The sequence below is a fragment of the Lagopus leucura genome, unplaced genomic scaffold, assembly GCF_019238085.1.
Source record: "Lagopus leucura isolate 7727_CA_CO unplaced genomic scaffold, USGS_WTPT01 Super-Scaffold_100017, whole genome shotgun sequence".
In the NCBI taxonomy this organism is placed as follows: domain Eukaryota; kingdom Metazoa; phylum Chordata; class Aves; order Galliformes; family Phasianidae; genus Lagopus; species Lagopus leucura.
The window spans coordinates 126,338-144,200 of NW_024962271.1; the positions used below are offsets into that span (position 1 = coordinate 126,338).

The 17,863-nt window shown below is 44.9% G+C and overlaps 1 long non-coding RNA gene across 1 annotated transcript; it reads left to right on the forward strand.

Annotated features, from left to right (window-relative positions):
* The first annotated feature begins 7,243 nt into the window (after positions 1-7,243).
* On the forward strand, positions 7,244-11,146 carry LOC122183298. Its single transcript, XR_006180205.1, has 3 exons — positions 7,244-7,287; positions 9,195-9,481; positions 9,601-11,146. It is a non-coding gene; the product is annotated as an uncharacterized LOC122183298 (long non-coding RNA).
* The last annotated feature ends 6,717 nt before the right edge of the window (positions 11,147-17,863 follow it).

Genomic DNA, 17,863 nt, shown 5'->3' on the forward strand with positions numbered 1-17,863 from the left:
TTCTTTTTTCTTTTTTTTTACAGGAGTGTTTACTTTATTTGGGGGGATTCAAGGGGCTAATAAATGCGGGCTTTAGCGAAACCCCCCTCATTGTAATTTTCACAAACTCCACCAAAACATCCCTTTTCTCTGTCTCCCTGTTCAGAAAGAGCCTTTTTCTGCCTGCCCTCCCTCCCCCGTGTTCCTGCATGTTGTGATTTCACTGAGGCTTCCAATGGTCTTCAACAGTTCATTTATGCCGGGAGCCTTCTATAAACTGTACAGCCACGGTCTCCTCGCCCGGCCACCCACCGAATCAGCCTGTCTAAACAGCATCTGTCTACGTCCCAGACACATTGGGATGGAGCGAGGCCAGCTCTCCTTGCTGCCCCCCCCCCTGCCATGTGGGGTGGGAGCGGGGGCAGCCCCGCATCCCCACGCGATGGGAAACTCAACGGTGGGCTCCATCCCTCAATGCCGGCCTTAGTCCTTCCAAATCTCCCCATCGCCAGCGGATGCATTGTGAGTGGCTGGAGCCTATTTAAAGTTAATCCCAAATGCATTACCTAGTGAGCTTGGCTTGGCTTTTTGACTTAAGGTATTGGAGGTTATTACCTCTGGTATGCAGGGGCTGCTCTGAAGAATCTCCCCATTTGGTGATGGGGCAGAGGTGGATGGGGTTTTCCTTGCTTGGGCAATTTGGGCACATTTTTGAAAGATGAAGTCAGAAAGTGTGCATCCCTGGCATAGGAAGCCACTGGCTTTCGTGAGCCACCCGATGATCTCACGAGGTGCGTTCCCATCCGTGTGAAGGCAGTGCATGTGGCAAAATTGCACTGAGAGGGGATTCTTTAGGGTTCAATCCTGAAAAGGTGTCCTGCAGACATACGAAGCTGTCATTATAGGCAGGTGGTATTTTGGGGACAAAAGGCCACATTTCTCATCTGTCACATACAGGAATCACATGACGAAATGCAATTGAGTCTTTGGTGAAGCTGGCAGGGCAGCACAACATTTCTTGAGTATCACCCAGAAGAGATTTGATTCTTTTTAATGTTTAGTTTAGCTTTCAAGAAAGAATATGAACTTTCGAGCTGATCCCTGCAACAGATTTGCCTTTTGCCATCCATCAAATGCCAGCTCCCTCTGAAATAACTCACAACAGTGCTTTCTGTCCTGCTTGGCCTAAGAAAGACAACTAATTAAAAAAAAAAAAAATGAAATGGGAGGGCTGTTGCAAGCAGTGGCTTTGCAAGGGAGACACAAGGAGTTTTAAAGACCCATCCTGCCTTCCTCACATCCACCCCATCCATAACCTGCTGTGCTTTCAATGTAACCCCAATTCCTTCTGCCTAGGTGTGATAATCTCTCTGGTGTGGTCCTTGTGTGTTGGATTATTATAGTGCATGCAGGCTTCCCTGCATATAGCAGAGATGATTTATTGCAAATCTCAGATGCCTAAAGAGATGCCTGTTTTACTCTCAGACCTATCTCTAGGTTCAACGTTGAATGGAATTGGTTGTGAAGTGATGCGTGGCTCGAAGAAGAAGAAAAGCACACGATGTTCTCCCCCGTGGTAAAGACACTTCATTGTTCTTGTGCCTCCTTCAAACCCAATTCAGATTAGATTCACTATCATTCATGATTATGTAAAAGAAGTGATAAAACGTGGCTTTTAAAAAAATCATGTTTGTACAAGAATTTGCTGACATATTGCGGAGTGATAACACAGTAGTGAAAATAGCCAGAGCCTGCCTGGCCTGGCGTCTGGAATCAGTAAAAGGAGGCAGTCAGGCATACTGCAAGAGAACTTCTGTTCCCTTTCCAGCACGAAATCGGCACCTTTTATTATTTTTAGTAAGCCGACCTATGCGATTTTCATTGAAAACTTGCCATGTTTCCTGGATCCTGGCTCCAGGCTGTGATCGTTTCACGCCACGGGTGAAGGGGGGAAGTTTCCGAGTGCATAAAAAGGATGAAATCTCAACATTCTGACAGCAGTGGGCTCACCAATCCAAACCCTGCACTAACGACTGCTGTGGGAGGAATGCAATCGGTGTGTGGAGAGGGAGAGCGGAGATAACGGGAGATAACCAAGTGCCTACAACCCAGTTGAATATAGGCGCCTGGGGAGAAAAGTTGGGAAAGCTCCAGAGCCTTTGGTGGCTTGGAGGAGGCTGAGGCATCCCCATGTCCCAGACCGTGTTTCCCCATCAAGGAAAACTCCCTGAAGCCACTGGTGAATTGTGCTTTATTGGGCATGGAGGTGATGAACTGATGGTTGGACTTGGTGATCTTAGGGGTCTTCTCCAACCTTAATGATTCTACTGTGAGGATTTTCAGGGTGTGAGATATCTTCAGCAGTAATCCCTTCTCCTGGAGGGCTGAGACAGTATTTTGCTATTAGAGAGGGATTTCCCTTTGCTGAATCCCACCCCATCACCCTTCATTGAATCCCTCTGTACCGCTCTCTGCAATTACTTCCCCTCTGCAGGGTGCTGCCTGTGTATGTATCAGATGGGCAGCTCTGCGTTTGCTTTGTAATGTCTTATTGGGATGCACAGAGACATAGATATTTGGCAATGACATAGACACAGAGATATTTGACAATGACAGTAGGAAGAAAAGGGAGGGAATGGCTGTGGACGGGTGTTGCATGCGTACATCCTCCATAAAATTCTATTTCTGTAGTTTTATGGCTGATGAGGCGGCGTGTGTCTAAAGCTGGATTCTTTTGTATAAGGTGAAAATGCCACGAAATACCAGGATCCTCTCACATCTGGAGGAATGTCCATGCTGCAGTGGGGCTCTGTAAATATTTATACCTGATGACTTAGCAGCTGGCTATTAAGTGCCCTGCTTGTTCCTGCAGTGCTGTGAGCAAATGGAGATCTGGCATTTAGAGGCTGCAGCACGGATTGTTCTCTTGGTCTTAACTTTTGGTCAGAGAATTTACTTGGTGCTAATGATGTCACTGGCGAAGCATCCCTCATTCTCCATCCCATCCGTGCTGACCGAGGGATGCTTGAGGGCCAGAAGGAAAGCGGAGAAGGAAAAAAAAGAAGAGTAATCGTGGCTCCAAACAAATGATGTAGATGGTGGTGGCTGCCCTGAATGGCTGCTTTGACCCCTATGCTGTTCCTCCTGTTGTGCTGAGTCACCAAGTGGTGACTCACTGGTGCCATAGATCTTCTCCCTGTGTTCTTTCCCATTGGGTCCAGGTGGTGCTTGGGCTGACAGAGTGCCAAAGCCCACTGTAATAGAAATGAAGGCTCGGTTGGCTCGAGCTGGGCTGGGGAAGGACACGTTCAGATGGGCAAAGGGATCCTTTCTCAGCACATTTGGGAGCAGAGATGGGTTAAGCATCGCTGTTCTGCATCCCCACAGCGAATCCTTAAGTGGAAGTTGTATAAAAATGCCTTTTTTTTTATCATCCCTGCAGCTGGGGAGATCTTTTCACTCCCCTATTTCATGTAACTTAATAGTGCAGCCGTACCTTCGGCTGAATGAAGATTATTTGCAGTGAGAAGGGGACAGAAACCACCCAAAAGCCAAACAAACCGCAAAGTGCTTCATTCCAACCTTCAGAAGAAAGTAGCTGCCCTCCAACCTCTCCCTTTGAAAAGACGTCTCATCGTCGAACTCATTTTGAACTAATGAAAAATAAATTTCTCCCTCTGTGCCTGCCAGCAGAACCCTGTGCCTCATTCTACTGGAAATGAAGCAAATAAAAACACATCATTCCTCCGAAGCCAAAGCGTTGGCATTGGCACCACACAGCAAATAGAGTTTGGCAGACGCGGCCGGGAGGATGGAGGTGCTTCTCAAGGTGCAAAGCCATGCCTGTAGAAAAGCTGCCTGGTGAGCCTTTATTTTCCTTATTTGACCACTCAGAAATGTTTCAGGAAACATTTTAGGCTGCTCCCCTCTGCTCGTTTTAGCAGGATGCCCCTTCAAATTATTTGGATCAGCTACAAGATTTATGCTCCCACCATTGTACCTGCTTTATGTGAATCCCCAAAGCGATGGCCCCATCATCAAATGCTTTGCAGCCCTAAACAGAGCATCCTGGATAGGATGCCCAGGTGGGCTGGGGCTCTGGTAAGGGCTTCCCGGGCTGGGATATCCCCAGGTTTATCTTTTGGACCTTGCAGCTTGGAGAGGAAGCAAATTTATGTAAAACATCACGGCTTGGGTTTTAAACAAAGAGGATGTGCTGCGTTCTGTGCAAGTAGAATATTTACAGTTATAAGGCAGGATGATCTATGCCCCTTCCAAATAATAAATAAAGGTTGAGTGTTGGGAATAGGATTTGTAAGGCTAAAGCTAATAAAGAAATTGTCTTTATTGAGGAAAATGAAGCAGCCTCGTCCCTGGGATGAAATCCCAAACGAAATTTACTGTTTACTAAAATGCTGCAGAGTGATTTAAATGTTTTTACAAAACCATTTTTATCGTCTGTGCAGAGGATGTGGGTCAGTGGGGCTGTTCCAGGTTTCCTAGAAAACCTAAATGCAGTCCCAATAGTCACAGCTTAGCAAAGCCACACTGATTTCCAGCAAAGCAGAGGGAATTCACATCCCCATAAAACACAGCAACAGTCAGAACAGGAACTGGTGGACTAGCCTGGCATTGCTGGGTTAGAATTCATGTCCCCAGATGTGCCCCATATCTGCCCCAAGGGAAGCAGATGGAAATCTATGGATTTGGAAGAAGTGCAGCAATGAGGGACGCTGATGCTCCAGAGGAATTAGTATCTTCTATTTCAAGAGTGACATTTCTCTTGAAAAGGGGGCAAACCTCAATACCTGCCATACGTCTACATTGCTCTCTAAAGACATCAAAATTGTATTCCTGGTTTTTGATCTTCCTGCTTCTCTTTCTGTAGAGGAGACCGGGAGTAGATGTGCAAAAATAAATACGGCTTCTGCCTAGAGCTGAGTTTTGCCCTCGTTGCCCACTGCAAATTAGCACAACGTGTACAAGTGAGAAAGGAACACGGCAATCTTCCTTCTGCTGATGTTACATTGCACAGCCCCATTGCTAAAAGCATAGTTTAAGCTATTAGCCACCAAGAGAAACCTAATGCCTGTTTTGGAAAGTGTGTTTGCTCTCTAGGATGCCTGGAAAGGCTTATGCACTGCCAGCCTGGTGACCGTGGATGCTCACAGCCCAGCCCTGAAATAGCCTATTTTGGAGGGAGAAATGGGATCAGGTATGGTCAGGGAGAAGCAGCCCCAGTGCCGCAGGGATGCCTTGCAGTCCTGCCCTCTGAATACCTCCTCTGTCAGCCAAGAAACCGATCATGGATGCGTCAAAACTGATGTCGCCTGCCAGATCTGTGCAGAATAAAGCCAGGCTTTCAGTGGGAGGACAGGTGGACACAGAGCAGGTTTACCCTTGGCAGTGCCACAAGCTTGCAGTCATGTGGCAAAACACAGTGACATTTGCTGTCGTAGCATGAAGAGACAACTTAAAATCCCCTGGCTGATGCATTTTTTCCTCTTCCCATGGTGCACGCATTCTCCTCTTGCCTTTCTAATGCAGTTCCTTTTTTTTTTTCCCTAGTCTTCTCTTTGAGTGCCTCTCTATAGAACTTCATGTTCCCTGAGTCCTCTTTAGAATCACAGAATCGTTAAGGTTGGAGAAGGCCACTAAGATCATTTCATCCAGCCCCCAACCCGTTCCCACCATGCCCACTAAGCCATGCCCCTCAGCCAAATCCTTGCATTAAGATGTGCTGGCAGGGCCACCAACTATTGCCATTTTCTTCTGAAATCCACAGTGTGTGATATCAGTGCTCCATATGCAGGAAAGCCCAGGGGCTTGGGTCTGGCTGAGAAGGTCCTGTCCTTGGCTGACAAAAAGAGCTCAAGAAAGTGCAGGTGGATCCAGGACATGGATCATGTTCTCAGACCTTGCTTGATACTCCTAAAGGCCCTTTTGTCTTTTTATCATTTCCAACTCTTAACATAAATGATCATGCCCCAGTGCTTGAATTTCATGCCTTATGGATACTTTATTAATTCCTAGGCGATTCCTTGCACCATGTTTATAGAACATGGGTGGTTCTTGGGAATTTCAGTGTCCTACGTAGTTCTTATGCACTCTGTTGCTGTCCTGCAGGTTCCCATGCTTCCCACCTACCAGGGCCAATTCATGCCTCATGGAGATGGGTGACCAATCAGTCAAGCCTATGCAGGAAAAATTTGGGAATTTGCAGAAACGTGGCTCTCTTGCTCATTTTGCATTTGAGATTCCTCAAAACATGGCCAACAGAGAAAAAGGGGTTTAAAGACTCCGTGGGTTGACAAACCAATAATGGAACCTTGTAGGAAGGACAGAGTAGGAATAAAAGATGTTTACAACTACTGAGGGGACCAGAAGGCCAATGATGCCCAGAACATTACTGCTTCATCCTAGAAGGTCTGATGTCCTGCTGATGTCCTAAAAGGTTCTGCCCAGGAAGTGGTCAATCCTAGGACACGAGTGTTTTAGGTAATTGTTATTTATTATCATATTTTGCAACTAGGAAAAAAAAAAAAAAAAAGAGTCTAGAGCTTTATCACTTGCTGGAATTGTGCTATTTCCTCCCTTTAAACCTTTGAGCAATAGAGATAAAAAGTGAGTGTTACTTGTGATATTGGGAGAAAGAATGCAATATTCTATCTGTTACTGTCTGAAAGAGCCCCTGTCATCTGGCCTTGCTTTGGCCTTCCCAGCTTTGGGCATGGAGACACGGACATGCATACATTGGCTCCAGAGATGGAAGCCAATCATTTTTAATGTGAAGCCCTATCATTTGGTGTCCTCCTTCCACTTGGACAGGTTTCCATTAAGTTGCAAAAAATTGATCACCATCTGGCACGATGGTTCCTTCCGAATTGCTGCTAAACATGGAAACTCAACCGAAAAAAGACGACATCGAGATGATGCAGATTTCAGATTGGATTTGATCTGCTGAATTGTTAAAATGCTGAACGTTTCCCCTCTGCCCCTCGAGTGCTAAGGCTGTTCTTGCTTTGGTGAGGCAGTTAAACAGGAGGGAGATAAAAGCAGATCTGTCTTTCACGAGGCCGAGGATGCTGCATGGGAACTGCTGGATCACAGCCTGAACCTCTGATTGACCACCTGAGGCAATGAGTCAGCCCTGGGAGCACAGGTGAAGGCGATTCAGCTGTGCTAGCAGAAGGCGTGGAGCCTGGCTCCATTTCTCCTAGATCCCATTTAAGAGCTGACTACCAGTAGGGCAGGATCTCTTTTGGAGATTGCTCCTCTTGGAGTCTTCTCAGCGAGCCCAGGACCAGGGTAAGCTTCCCATCTGTTCTTCTTTGGCGTGGTAACCCATTTAGCCTAACTTTCCTGTATATTCCTTAATTATAACATCTGTACATTCACTGATTATGCAGATGTGCAGCCAGCATCCCGCTAGGATGCGCAGATTAAGAGAATACATGGAACTTCCAAATTTAGAGTGTAGGACTGGCTCCCTGTAAGCAAAGTCTGCTTTTTAAAGCGAGATGTTAGCAAGATAATGCCAGGGAAAGAGAAAATAAGTTTGCGTTTTGCGACTACGTTCTGTTATTTTGCAGCCAACCTTCAAACGGGCTGTTGGTGCAAGTGAACAAACGCTTCCTGTCTGTCCGTCCTCATGGGTGGTCGCGTTTTAAAATGAAATATACAGGCTGACAAATGCCTTTACAAAGGCCAGATTATAAACTGTAAACCTACTGTCAGCTGGGTAGGAAAAAAAAAATCCAAATGCCTCTTATACCATTTAAAGATTTAGTTTGGCTTCAACACTAAAGCACTTCATCTTGAAGGAGAAAGGAGCTTAGAGTTTATAAATTGTTGTTTGGGCTCTAGTAAGCTCTGGATAAGGGAATCTATCTGCTAGGAAACAAATGACCTTCCCAAAATTTAGGGAGCTCTGGGTATTGTTACAAAGACAAAATGCCTTGGAAAAATGTCCCCAGAATACAAAGGGATTTGAGGCTGCTCTGTTACTCTTAACACACAGTTCATACAGCTGCAAAGGGCAAATCTTACAGTTCCCATCTTTAAAAATGGGTGGAAAAAAAGTTAAACATATCAGGGTAATAAAATATAAGCTGTTTAGATTGATCCCCTCTGTCTAATTTGACTATAGACTTTCTCTTGCGCACAGTTGTTGAATCCAGGCTCAGCATCCACATTATCTTGGCCAAAAAAAGCCTCAGAGTAGTCTAAGTTCCTCCCAGTAATGATCATCAAAGGGAAATTTCATAGCAAACAGAGTGGTTTATGGTAATATGGTTACTGCCTTTCATATTTGGAATGCAAAGGGAGGCACAAACTCCAGAAACAGCAGAAACTAAAGGGTATTGCACACCCTTGCGTCCATTACGTGGAAATCTTGCAGCTCCATTCCTGCAGAGCTCTCATCCTCTGCTCTGCAAATGCCGTTCATAGTCTCTTCATCAAGCTGAGTTTGCAAGAATGCTGTTGCTGTAAGATAGAGCTCGGTGGACAAACAGAGGTCTGCGCTGAAACAGGGCTGCGTTTTTAATCTGGTTGTTGTTGTTGTTTTAATTTTTCACATTTTGCTTTTATTTTGAGGGTTTTGAGATGGACCTGGACCAATATCCTCGTTGAGTCGGGTGGGAAATGGGCAGGATGAGCACCACTCCCGTTGGTTACATAGGGAAAGGTTCCCTTTCCATTCCATCCATCTCATGCAGATCTCCCAGGCACCACTTCTCGTTCCTCTCCCATTTTTATTACTGGTATCCACATTGGCTAGCACAGCTGTTTGACACTCTTGGGAAATCACTGCGTCCATCTTCTTGAGATGCCCTCCCTGATCATGGGCCATCCCTTCATTGTGCCTTTCTGGTTTTAAGAGTTTTTTTTCTTTATCTTTAAATATTCATCTCCAATCAATTATTTGAGATGATGCCCCCTTTCCAAAGCTCCCATCAAGTTCAAAAGGATGCGAGACACAAACATGTTCAATTTTCTGTGTACGCCACACACTTTAGCCTCAAGTACGTCAGCGCTGAATTCCAGAAGACCTTTGGAAACTATGACTCTTTTGGTGCCCATCAGATTGTTTTAATGCCTAAATGTGATTCATGCTGCAACTTGTGCTGTTGGCCATCCCTTCTATCCAACCCGGAGACCAGATGACAGTTGTGCAGCTGTATAAAATGCTTTTTTTCTTTTTTTTCCTGAAGGAACAAAAAAAGAAATTACTGGAAAATCTTCATAGCGGATCTCCCTCCGCCCACAGAGTGGTGGGAATAAACATCACAACTTCAGATCTTGGTGAATGCAGATAAATAGAGGCTTAGCTGATAAGTTAACGACATACCAAAACCAGATTGCTTGAAGTCTGAAATAATAAGAAGCCGATGAGCAGAATGCTGGAATCCTGACAAAACACTGCTTTCTGCTTTGAGAGGAGGAAGCCTGGCCTGGTGCTCAGGATGGAAGTGGAGGAAGATGGCATGGGGAGCCCGGAGTGAGCTCCATGCAGCTCTCATGTTGGGCTTCCTGGAGCAAAAAGCCTTGCCCTTGCAAGCCATGATGCTTTTAGAGTCACCCTTCAAGCCTCTTCCATCTCCATTTTCTTTTTTCCAGGTATCAATAGAGAATCCAGCTCTCCTGGGTCCATCTCTTTTGTCTTGCCCTTGAAACATCCTTATCCACCAAAGTAAGTCTGAAAAAAGAGCCATTCTTCTGGCACAACTCCATCGTGGACCCACTGGCTCTGCTCTCTTGATTCCCCTGCCGACCTAAGCAATGCCTGCTCCATCATGGATGTGCTCTGGCAATGAAGCATTGAGGCCAGGGCTGTTCTTGGAGGAACTGAGGCTCAGAAAAGTTCAGGAGTGCGCCAAGTTGTGTGGGTTGAATCCAACTCTTCCATGTCTCAGGCAGTGAAAATGAAGGGGGGGGGAAGGAAGTGGAAAACTTTGGGATATTCTCCCAAAACACTTCCAAGAAAATCCTTTGGAAATTATTTTTTCCCACAGCACTCTTGTAGACTGAATTTATGCAAATCCTCTGTGGTTGTGCTCTTCATTTGTACGTTTTTAAATCAATGTGTGGTTATGATTGAGATATTTAAAAAAAATACTAATAATCTTCTGCTGAAAACCAATTTTATTCATGTATAGACCATGGAAAGATGAGTGGTGCAGCATTTGTTGAGGAAGGTGTTGGATGCTGAGAACAGGTTGCTCTGGGGTCTGCCTCATTTGTCCCTCTTTGTAGAGATAGAAGGCTTGATGCTGCTTGGCAGTTCACAGGATTGGGCTGCTGAGTAAATGGCAAATTCATTTAGAGATATCTAGTGAATGCACAGAATAAGCTGCCAGCTCTCTTCTTAGAGCCAACAGTTCACTAATTTTAATCACCAGCTGGATATTTTTATGGGGAGTGAAGAGACGGAGGGGTATTATGACAGAACAAGGGAGGTGGGATTAGACTAATCTAACCCAGGCCAAGTGGGCTCTTCCTGCTCAGCCATGTGCAGTGTCATGACTGTGTGATTTAGACTACCGCACGCTCACCAGCACTGATAAGGAGGACAATTATGGGGCACGTAATTGTCTCCTCAACCCTTGGAGCTGAGGAGCGTCTCCAGCTCTGAGTTAGAGCCATTCCCCACGGCGGGGATGTGGGTCCTGATGACTGCTCCCCAGGGCTCTTGTGATGTTGCTCCCCATGGATTCTGGTGTGCGCTCTGCTCTTGGATGGCGCTCGCCCTTGCCTTGTCCCAAGCAAAAACTCAGCAAGACATTTGCTGAGCTCCTTCATCCTGCTGTAGAAATGTGGTGGGTGGCAGCTACATTATCACCTTTGGAGAAAGCTTCTCTGTGTTATGTCTCTGAGTCCCTCAAGAGTAGTTTCTCTGGTTAATTGTCATGTTTCCCCGTAATGTCTGGTTCTCTCCATGTCCTTCCTCACCTTCCGCTTACTCATACCCAGCTGAGACTCGTGCCAGACTGTCGCTGCCTGAGTGTGTCCAACAAATCAAGGCAAAAGGCACAGTGCCACCTCTCCCAGCCTTGGTTTTACTGGATACTCCTGGTAGGAAGCATGGGAAGTGGTATCCAGAGCCAAATTTTTCCTCCCCCCCCCCCCCCCGTTTTGTTTTGTTTTGTTTTTGGAATAACCCTCTGATTGGCACATAGCAGCTTTTGTTGTTGTTTATTTGTGTAGCTTTTCATCTTAATGAGGATGTAAGGAAACAATTACCACATGGTTCATTCACAATATCAACTCAGGCTTTTCCTGTCTGCGCGGTGGCTGGGCTTAGCCACTGAACATTGCAGAAGTTATGCTTTTTGCTCATTATTATTTTGCTTTAAATACATATTGTACAATAGGGATGGTTTTCCCCAAGAAATAATGTTTGGGTTTTGCACCAGGTGACTGGAAATGCCCCACAGCTTCTCCTCTTTGGCGGCTGAAATTCCAGATTCTTTTAGAAGATGTACTTTTACAGGAGGGCAGAGAGGGGTCAAGATGCACTGACTAATTCAAGATTTCCTCCACTCGTTTCCATAACAAATAATCATTTTTCTTTATTTAGCTGTGCTCACTGATAGGTTTTCATTTGCATCAAAGCTTTGTTCTGCTCTTGCTTGGGCTGCCTCCAGAGGCCAGAGAACATCACAAGCTGCTCCTAGCACATCCTCCAAAGACATGGGCCAAAGTCAGAGCTGTGTATTGGCTCCCAACTGGAAACCCTTGTGAGACCGACCCCAGAGAGCTGCGTGGAGAGATGTCTGTGGATATTGAGTGGACATTCCCAGTGGAAATCAGTCCTAAAACTAAAAATGCTGCCGACTTTTATCTGGTTATTTAGAAGGTGCTTGGAATCTTGCCCCTTTGGGTTACATCCTTCCATTCGTGCGCACCTCGTCCGAGGCTGATTCAACATTACCATTATTCTCTGAGGGATTTCGTTCCTAGTAACTCAGGAAATGAGCCTTCAAACTCACCTCCAAAAGCTGTGGCTTGCTTTTCTGTGTGAAACCCTGGCACCGCCGCACTGGGGAAGCAATGGGGAATTTGGCAGGCGTTGGCTTTCCGAGCGGCCGTTTGCCCTTTTCCCGTCCCTGCGAAGAGCTGCCCCAGCGGAACAGCGTGATAAGAGGCTGAAAAATGGTGTTGTGCATGGGAGATCTCGGCGGATTTGACAGCTAACTTCCCTGCAGATACTGGTTTGTGCTGGGTGTGCTCCAGCTGGGGACACGGGGGGGCTCGGGTGGGACTTTCCAGGGGACTGAGCTCGTGGGCATCAGCCTCAATAGCAAGGACAGTGTCTCTTGGTCTGGCGAAGGAGGTGTCCTGATCAATCCTCTTGTCCCATTTTGAGTTGCCCAACCATGCACATGGACATATTTCCAATAGCCACTGCATGGCAACTGGGCTGATACTCAAAGCCTATTGCTCAGACTGGGGAACACCTGAGTGTGCTCTGGAGATGAGAAATCCTGTTTCCAGCTCAGACATCTCTGCTCTGTTTTTATCCTAAAAAAAAAAAATACATGGCTAAGGAATTATTCCTGGCCCCATCCTTGGTGCTGTTCACAGGCTTGCAGTGGTTAGCAATGCATGCTGCACTTCTATTTATCTGATGCACAGAGACATCTGTTTATCATATGTTGCACGTCTGATAAGCAACTTTTTTCTTTATCCCAAGGCCCGATTAAAGATTCCAATTAATGTAACTTGCAGGAAGGTCCTGTAACACAGCTTTTAAATCAATGTCATGTAAACTTCGCTGGGTTAATCCTGCACATCTGAATTTAGCTAAAAACCAACACCGCAAGGTCAGGCTGTACAAATTGATGGATTTTTATTCCTTTAACCTTAGAAGTGTTGCAGAGAGGGTAATAGCAGCAAGGCTTGCTCCTTCCAATAGCTTCTTTTTCCTGCACGAAAAAGAGCCATCAGACATTTTCCTTCTTTCTGCTATGTGCATATGCATCTAATATATGAGCATCTATACGTGTGTATTTTTTAAATAAGAAGAATTTTAATCAGCCAAACACTATGAAAAAGTTGCCGCTGCTTTTCAAATGTCTGTTATTTTTCCATTTTTTCCTTTCATTAATTTCATTCTGGTATTGTAAACTGGCAATATAATGGAGAAGATCTATCCTCCTCTCTGAATTACTTTTGGCAATGGGCTGAATAGCTGCAGATGACAAACCTCCTTAAAGACATTCACCAGCATCTCAAAGCAGATGAAGAAGTTAATGTTGGCATAACAAAGCAGCATGAATTTGAGGGGGGGGAAAAAAATGATGCACAATTCCTGGACTTTTCTCATCTTTTAGGGAGAGATTTTTGCAGTGTCTCCAGGACTCAGAAGTAACAATCTCTTATCAGAGCTCTTCTGTGCCTTTGCACTATCATCAACACATGTAAACAAAGCTAATACTTTGCGTGGATAACTTTCTGCAGGAGAATGCAGCCCGTGTAACAGCCTAAGGCAGAACATCATCGTTATCAGCTCTAAGCTAAGAAGGGTATTTAATTTAGGGAATTCGGCACTTCCTGCATTCTTGTTTGTTTGACAATATTTCGTATTTCCTATATGCTGTTTCTTTGCTTTGTTCAGGCATAGATATTAATTGGGGGTTGGACTCGATGATCTCTGGAGGTCCCTTCCAACCCCTACAATTCTGTGTGATTGATTCTGTAATATTTTAAATTGTCATAATAGTAGCAATAAGCTCTTTTCAAAGGCCTGCTGGAGATGCTTTGCTTTTCAGCTTGGTGTTATGCAGCTTTATTTTCTCTCCTTCAATCTCAGAATTTCTCTTTAAGAGCAACAGAACTTCCTACATTTCTTTTTTTCTTTAATAACTTAAATCTTTCTACTGGTTGATATTAAGGCTTGAAGCCAGCAGAGGTGTTTTGGAGCAGCCCTATTCCTACTGCACAGTTCAGGTGGGCACAGACATGAGATGGGGCTGAGGCTCCCGCAGGCTGGGCTGTGCCAACCGGACCATCTGAGCTCCCCGTTCATCCTGCTCCTGCTGGGACTTCCTTCTGCCTTGCTTCTCTCCTGAACTTGGCTCCTTTCCATTTTGTTTTCTTTCGCTCTCTCAAGAGCATTTGGGATCTCATCAGTAACGAAAGCGCGGTGCCAGGATTTTAGCTGGAGCTCCTTCTGCTGGCAGGATGACCACTTTGCACAGAGAAATCCCCCTGCAAGGCCAGACGTGAATTCTCTCCTTTTCTTTTTCCCTCTCTCTCTCTACATGTCCTTCTTGCCAACAAAGAGACAACCTTAATGAAGATGTATAAGCCAAGAACAGAGCTGGGCATCTGCCTGTCCCCTGCAGCTCGTTACTGCAGTGAGATGTGCTGAGATCCATGGCTCGTCTTAAACTTGGCTGAATCTGACCAGGAGCTTTTATCAGTTGCAATGATTTTGGTATCGAGCCCGAAATGCTGCATGTGGAAGTGATGGAGCCCAGAGCTGTGAGAAGTCCTGCTCTGAGTTTTCTGTCCATTCTTTCAGAATCAATGTTGTCTCTCTGCCCGTGCTCTGTCGGATGACCGTTCCTTCTCCTGCTAGATAATTTTGCCATTGATTTCAATGTGGGCAAGACTTGGGGAAACACAAAGTCCAGGCAGCCTAATTTCTTTATATATTTGCCTAATTACACTTATGAACATCCCTGATTGTTTTAAGCACCAGTAATATGTAAGAGAAGGCTGACCCACACCAGACACAATCCAGCTGCGAGCTGTGATGCAAACTCATGATTAGCTTGTTACAGTTCCGTGTTGTGGTCCAAACCAGTCCCTTAGCTGAGGAAGCACAGCAATCCCTGGGTCCCAAATCACCGAGCCTTTGATCTTGGCAATTTAATTTGGAATGAGACGCTTTGGGATGCTGATGTGTTACTGAATCCATGAGCCAGCACATAATGCATGACAAACTTTAACCTCCCAGCAAATGTGAATGTGCACTGCGCTCTTCTGAATGTGAACTTGTGTAGGATTCCAGCTGATACTTGTGGGTAGCATTTATGCAGAAAAGAAGTATCCTGTCAACAGCTGCTTTTGCTTTAAAAATCTAGAAGCATTCTTAGAAAGCATTTTGTGGCTTGCAGACTTACGTAGGATTTTTTTTTTCTATATATCCATTTTTCCTCTCCTCCCTACAGCAGTACTGCTAATAAGATGTGTTTTCTTATCCCGGTGCATTTAATCAAATCCAAAATCAAAGACTGATAAGAAAAATGAATTAGAAACTTTAAAAAACCCAAGCCATCAAATCGCTGGACAGTTTAGAATGAAACTGAAGAGTGAAAGCAAGATAAAGCTAAAACGTAGGGTGATCTCCAAGGTTGCAAGGCATCTGGAAGCCGCAGCTCCAGTGAGATTTTCTCCTTGATTTCTAGCAATGAATACAAGAATGCTGCAAGGCTACAAGGGAAGATGCTGGTCCATGGGTCTGCCTAGTGTAATTCTGATGCCAATGGGAGCATTGTTAGAAATTAGACATTTGTTCTTAGAGATTTTCCCTTTACAGGTTCAGACAGACTGTGAATGGGGGCTGGTTTTAGAAGATGGGATGCTAGCAAAGCAGCACACCCATGGTAGCCACCTCTTCTCGGCTTGCTGAATTGATGCCATGTGCCCAGGCTATGCCGTGGATGAGGATCCAATGCCTTCTGCCCATCCCATGTGTCAGGAATTCCCACTCCTTGTCTTCCCATGCATCTCTTCTAACAGATCAGGATGCAAACCCGCCAGCGCCGCGGGGGCTGAGCCTCACCAGCCATTTTTCTCATGCAGCACCAAGCAGCCATTTGATGGAAATGGCTCAGTGCCATCCCCGACCTAGGCTGCTTTTGAACCGGGCGACCTCTAAGTGAAAGGCTTGGTATCACATTGCCAGTTCCCCAAACCATCTGTCCTCCTTCAGTGAGCTTCCTTCAAAAGTCCCGGCACACTTCATAAACATCGCAGCCCTTCTCACCCCTCCAGCTGCCCCTTCCTCTAGGAGAACCAGCAGTTTGAAGGAAATACCACTCATTTCTCCTTTTCATTTTTTCTTCCCAAGTGTGTTAAATTTGACATCTGCGATTTGGCAAAGGCGAATCGTTTTTTTGTTGCTGTTGTTGTTGTTCCCCTCCCTGTGCTGTGTTTTAAACCTGTTGGTGAGGATGGAGAAGGCAGGGATCCACGCTGGTGCGGGTGGAGGCGATGCACTGCCCGGTAGCAAAGCCTCCTCTCACAGCCACGTCTTTGAACGCGAACAATAAAGCAAACTTCCATTTCCTTAACATAACATCGTCATGTCACAACCCCCGGAGCTCCACCTTCCCTTTCAAGAAGTTAGAAAGTGGGACTTTAGACAAAGAAAAATAGTCTCAGGTGGGTTCGCCATGGATCATTTTGACTATATTTTAAACACTGAAATGTCAATGCTTAGTCATAGACAAGACATGATTCTTATCTAGCTACATGTGGCTTCCAGTATAAAAAAAATTTGAACCCGTGCCATTTCCTGTTGGAGAGAGCTTAAACACAGGGGTGACAAGGGCACATCTATTTTGGATCCCTATTTTAAAAGCCTCCAGATATCATAGAAATCAACTGGCACAAACAGAGGACTTTGAATTTCTTTCATGGCGGTGGCAAATTACGTATATCAATGAAACACATACTTAGCGAAGCGGAAGTGAGCACCAGCAATACTTCAATCATCTTTGGCGTATGTGTACATTATTCTGTTTGATCTCATAGGATGCTGGATTTAGACGATATAATCCATTCGGGTTATCTTCCTCGAAGTTGGAGGGACGTAAGGAGATATCCACTTTCACAAGATAAAATTAGCACCTCTTTATTTTTCGGATAAACATTCTTCTTTTCTTTTTTTTTTTTTTCTTTTTTTTTTTTTTTTTTCAGGAAAGCACTGATTAGAGTTACAAAGCATACCAATGGGTATGAGTTTATTCATATTCAACCCAAATCCTATTTATAATATAAAGGAAATAACATTGGTATTACACATGGCAACTTGGACAGCCTGGATCCAAGAGTAGTGAACCACGCTCTTCAAAAGAGCCGAAAGCTGTTATTTTCCAAAACCACGGTGGGAAAGTAGAAATTTCACTTAAAACGAGACAGTTGTACCAGAAAATGGCCTACCCACAGTGATGGGAAAGTGGAAATTTTACTCAATATGAGACAATTGCACCAGAAAATGGTCTGTCCATGCCGATTCTCCTCTTCTAGTGCATCTTTTGACAAGGAGCTATGAGCTTTAGGTACAAAGTACGGACTCAAATTTTGGACAAAGAGATTCAATGTGTTTTCTTGTACAGCTCTTCCTCTCAGTTTAGCTTCCACCTACCACAGGTAGCTATAAGTTCTACCCAGCTCAGCCAACCACACTCTCAAATACGAACCAATTCAGCACTTTAAAACCCAAGCCATCAAATCGCTGGATATTTTAGAATGAAACTACAGAGTGAAAATAAGATAAAGCTAAAACGTAGAGTGATCTCCAAAGGTGCAAGCCCAGTTAGAAGTTATTTTTGTTAAGTTAAAGCATAGATGGCTTGGGCATGGGCATGGGAAATATGTTTCTGGGTAGATCTGTGTGAATAACGGATTGTTTGCTTCACTTGCTGCTCCAAACAATTGGGAGAGAAAAATGGCTTCCGGTGAATTAAGTCTTTTGTACAATGTGGAAGCCTTAATGGACCTTTGAACTTTTTTAAAATAAAGAAATACATTGCGTTATCTGCAATGCTTCATTTCATGTCAGAAAGAAAGGCGGTGACCTTCGAAAGTCCTTTGATGGTGGCAACAGCCCGGTGAAATCAACGCGATTTTCCCTAAATGTTTCTGT